The sequence below is a fragment of the Nilaparvata lugens genome, chromosome X, assembly GCF_014356525.2.
Source record: "Nilaparvata lugens isolate BPH chromosome X, ASM1435652v1, whole genome shotgun sequence".
Classification (NCBI taxonomy): domain Eukaryota; kingdom Metazoa; phylum Arthropoda; class Insecta; order Hemiptera; family Delphacidae; genus Nilaparvata; species Nilaparvata lugens.
This window is the reverse complement of record NC_052518.1, coordinates 72,733,842-72,738,632: the sequence shown is the minus strand read 5'-3', so window position 1 is coordinate 72,738,632 and position 4,791 is coordinate 72,733,842.

The window sequence follows — 4,791 nt, the reverse complement described above, 5'->3', positions numbered from 1 at the left end:
ATTTTAATAAACAAACTTCTCACATTATTTATGTCTTAACTATTTACATCCCTTAATTTTCCATCAATATGTCAATAGACATCTATTCACTGAACCCAATCCACTTATATTAATTATAGATAATTAAACAGGTATACTCTCTTGACTGATGCCAGTTGCAGCTGGGTTAAAATATTATAATCCTTGCAAATGTTATCTTCATCCTAAGCTGCTCTCCTAGATTTAAAAGAGGATTTTTTCTATAAAGGAGACAGGCTGCTCATAGATGGCTATTGATCTGTATTGATATCAATACAGCTGGTTATGTATTGATATCTATGGCTACCTATTGATGTGTATTGATATCATTAGGTATTTGGGCCAATACATATCCATGGAAATGTATTGATGTGTATTGATATCAATACAGCTGGTTATGTATTGATATCCATGGATATGTATTGATTTGTATTGATATCAATAGGTATTTGGGCCAATACACATCAATACATATCCATGGAAATGTATTGATGTGTATTGATATCAATACAGCTGGTTATGTATTGATATCCATGGATATGTATTGATGTGTATTGTATTGTATGTAGTGATGTGTATTGATATCGATAGGTATTTGGGCCCATACACATCAATACATATCCATGGATACCTATTGATGTATATTGGCCCAAATACCTATTGATATCGAACAATTTTTTTTAATTGATCTCTATTGATCACTTCCACTAGGGATACATATGCAGAACATTTAATAGCCACAGGACACAAACACAAAAACATACAAACAGATAACGAAATCCTACACATTCTTCAAAAAAGCCAGAGACTCAACACACTAGAACAATACGAAATTTTTAAACACCTCAACTATGACAAATTCAACTTATTAAATGATCAACTCAACTTCAAATCAAATGTAATATTTTCCCACATTTTGACCACACAGTCCAACCCATAAGAGCAAGCACCCCGCCTGGTGTCAGGCTGATGAAGCTCCTCTTCAGTAGTGAAATGCATTCCTCAATACTCCAACAAGAGTAAGTGTTTTTTTCAAATTTACTAGTAACACAGTGTCAGAACTTCAACAAAGTTAAAAAATAACTAATTCCCTGAAGAATTACATTGGGAACCGATTCAAGTTTTAATTCCGTTCACTCAAACTCGATCAACTCAATCTATCTTAGTTTAGCTAGCCTATCTATGAAAACGGCATTTTAAATTAATATACTGAAACAATGAGTAGAACTTAGACATCAATACTAGAACTCCAAAACTCAACAATTTCCATAAAATTAGGTTATTGTTGATAATAGCCTGTTACCTTAAACCACATTATTAACACTGAGTCTCAAGTTCATTCTGTTGATTCTTGTAATTCAAATCAAATTGTAAAATAGAATTCAACATCATGAACACAAATTAAAGATTCAAATTCAAATTACGAGGCACAAATCAGGGCAAAATTCTAGCCGGCATGATCCCCCTGTTATCTCAGTTATTATTGAAGATATCGACTCAAAATTTTTTTTAAATAAAAGAGGAGGAAAAAATAAAGCGCGCTAACCTATTTTTATACAATTTAGTTAGATTTTAATATTAGAAATAGCTGTTTCAAAACTAACCTTATTTTGAAGAATGGACGATTCTAAATATATTATTATCTCAACTATTTTTGAAGGTATCAACTCATTTTTTTTTTTGATGAAAGAAGAAGGAAAATAGGTGTTGCTTCTATGAATTTTATTTTGAAAGACTTTTTAAAACATTAAAAAAAAACAGTTTGAATTTCTGAAGTGAGACTCAACAATGAAGAATGAGGTTATGTAAACAATGAAGAATGAACTGTGATTAATGAAGCCAATAGCACAGCTGACTCATATTTTATGGCCGAATTAAAGATTTCAAAATAAGCGATTGCTCGAATGAATGTTCGCATCAATTCAACTTCTTCGAAAGTGATTGAAGAGGTAACTACAGGCAAGCATGGACATTGGAATACAATATAATTGATTAATCGATGAATTAATAGAAATTAGATATTATTCTGGGGAGTCAACCGTCAACCACTAGCATTGACGGATGTTATCACAATATGGACACAAAAACAATAGAAACTAAAGCATACCCAAACCAAATTTCCGACCATCACACTGTCATCTGCAAAGTAACTAGTACGGTAGAATATGAAAATGCTATATATAAACACACCCGAAACTTCTCCACAGAAAATCTAAATCAACTAAAGATCATCCATACAAGCAGTCACTAAAGGCGTACCACAGGGATCGATACTGGGCCCCCTGCTATTCCTCATTTATATAAACGACTTTTCTAAGGAATTACAACCTGATAAAAATGTATTTTGTTTGCAGATGACACAACAATACTTATGCCCACTAGCAAGGAAATGTCTAAAAATGAAGTAATCGATTCTACATTCATGAAATTAAGGAATCTGCAATAAATTAAACCTCACCATCAACACTACAAAAACAGTCTGTATTACATTCACAAATAGAAATCAACAACATGAACCCCTGAATGGAGAAATAATGGAGGCCGACAATACAAAATTCCTCGGAATTCTAGTGGACAAAAATCTCACCTGGCAAAACCACATAGATCACCTGTGTAAAAAACTATCTTCAGCAGTGTATGTGATCCGCAGAATACGCAATATAACAGATGAGAAGACAGCATTTACATCCTACCATGCCCTATTTTCATCTCATCTCAAATACGGCATTGTTGCATGGGGATCGGCAACAATAGCAAACCTCAACAGAGTACTGTGTATACAGAAGAGAGCTATACGCACTATACTGAGAAGAAATATGTTGGATCACTGTAAGGGCTTCTTTGTGCAGTATAATATCCTGACAGTGATCTCACTATATATCATGGAAACAGTACTAGCGGTGGTGAAAACAAACCCCAGGCTGAGATGCGGACAACACACCTACAGCACCCGAACCAGGAATAATATTGATCTTCCCCAACACAGACTCACTAAGACTGCAAAATCACCAGCCTACACTGGGGCTTTCTTCTTCAATCTGCTCCCGCTGCATGTAAAATCAATGGTCAATACTGGGACATTCCCAAGAACACTGAAGATGTACCTGCTGACAAGACCCTATTACTCAGTAGCAGAGTATGTTGGGGAACACACTGCTACACACCTGGACTAACCCGGGACAACTATGACGACTCCACGGACACACGACCGTCGGGAGGACCTAGGAAGTAAAAGTAAGTAAGTAAGTAAAGTAAGTTTTTCATTAAATTAACATTAACTTTCTAAAGCTGACCCTGAAACAGAACAGAAATTGGTAATTTTTGGTTTATGTGACTAACAATAATTGTATCTCACAATAAATTGTATCTCAACTATTTTTTAAGATATCAATCAATTTTTTTAAATTGAAGAGGAAGAAAAAATAGGTGTCGGTAATATAAATTCTATCCTAAAATACTAATTTAAACATTAAAAAAACAATTAGGTTCTGGTCAATTTATGTCAGGTTCAAGTCATTTATATTTATAGTAATTAAGATGATTGAATAGAACAATTGAACATTGAGATAGGATTCAAGAGTTAAGATAAAGAGATTTTTCAATAGTGGAGACTCTTTGAGTATGGAAAGAACTATAATGTTAAGAACTAGGAGTTGAAGAAGTGGTGGACAATGTATAGGTGTGGACAGTTCAATGTACAAACCTTTACTCTTAATCACATTTTCTTATAACAATGATACATTTTAATTGAATGAACTTGTTATATATATATTTGAACTACCGCCTAAACAGAGTAGTCAACATAAAATATTGCACAGAAATGAAGAAAACACTGATTCAATTTATACCAACAACATTTATTTTACATGAATATGATATGAATATTACAAACATTTGCATTATAATCTAAATTATTATCCATTGTACATTTCTACACTACAACATTCAAAAAGATCAGAAAGGCATTGAATTTGAAACACAAAGACAGACACATTCATAAGGCGCTGTTCACCTGTTCTAGTATTTTCTATTCTGTATTGTATTCGACTTAACAATAATATAAAGTGTTCAATAAAGATCATTGAAATAATTCTACTGAGAGTTCTTATTCTTTCAAAAATACACAACAGAACTCTTGAATCAAGTCAAATAATTACTAACCTGAACAAGTTTGACCAAAGCTTACTAAGCCTGGGCCAAGAACAGATCTCTCCTAAACTAAACTTTTTCTAATCTGAGATTTTCCTAAAATTAGCTTCACCTAACTAGAGTTTTTCCCAACCTAAAGCTTTTCCTAACCTAAGCTTCAACTAACCAAAGCTTTTCCTAACATAAGCTTTACCTAACCTTAGCTTCTCCTAACCTTAGCTTCTTCTAACCTAAGCTTTCCCTAACACTTGACTTTTTCCTGACCTAAGCTTCTCCTAACCTTTGCTTCTCCTAACCTAAGTTTTTCCTAACTCAAAGCTTTCCCTAACCTAAAGCTTATCCTAACCTATGCTTTCACTAACCAAAGCTCTCCCTAACCCAAGCTTTTCCTAACCTGAGCTTTACCTAACGTTAGCTTCTCCTAACCTAAGTTTTACTAACCCAAGCTTTACCTAACCTTAACTTTTCCCAACCAAAGCTTTTCCCAACCTAAGCTTTTCCTAACCTAAGCTTTTTCCCAACCTAAGCTTTTCCTAACCTTGGCTTCTCCTAACCTAAGTTCCTCCTAACTCAAAGGTTTTCCTCAACTAAGCCTTCACTAACCAAAGCTTTTCCCAACCTAAG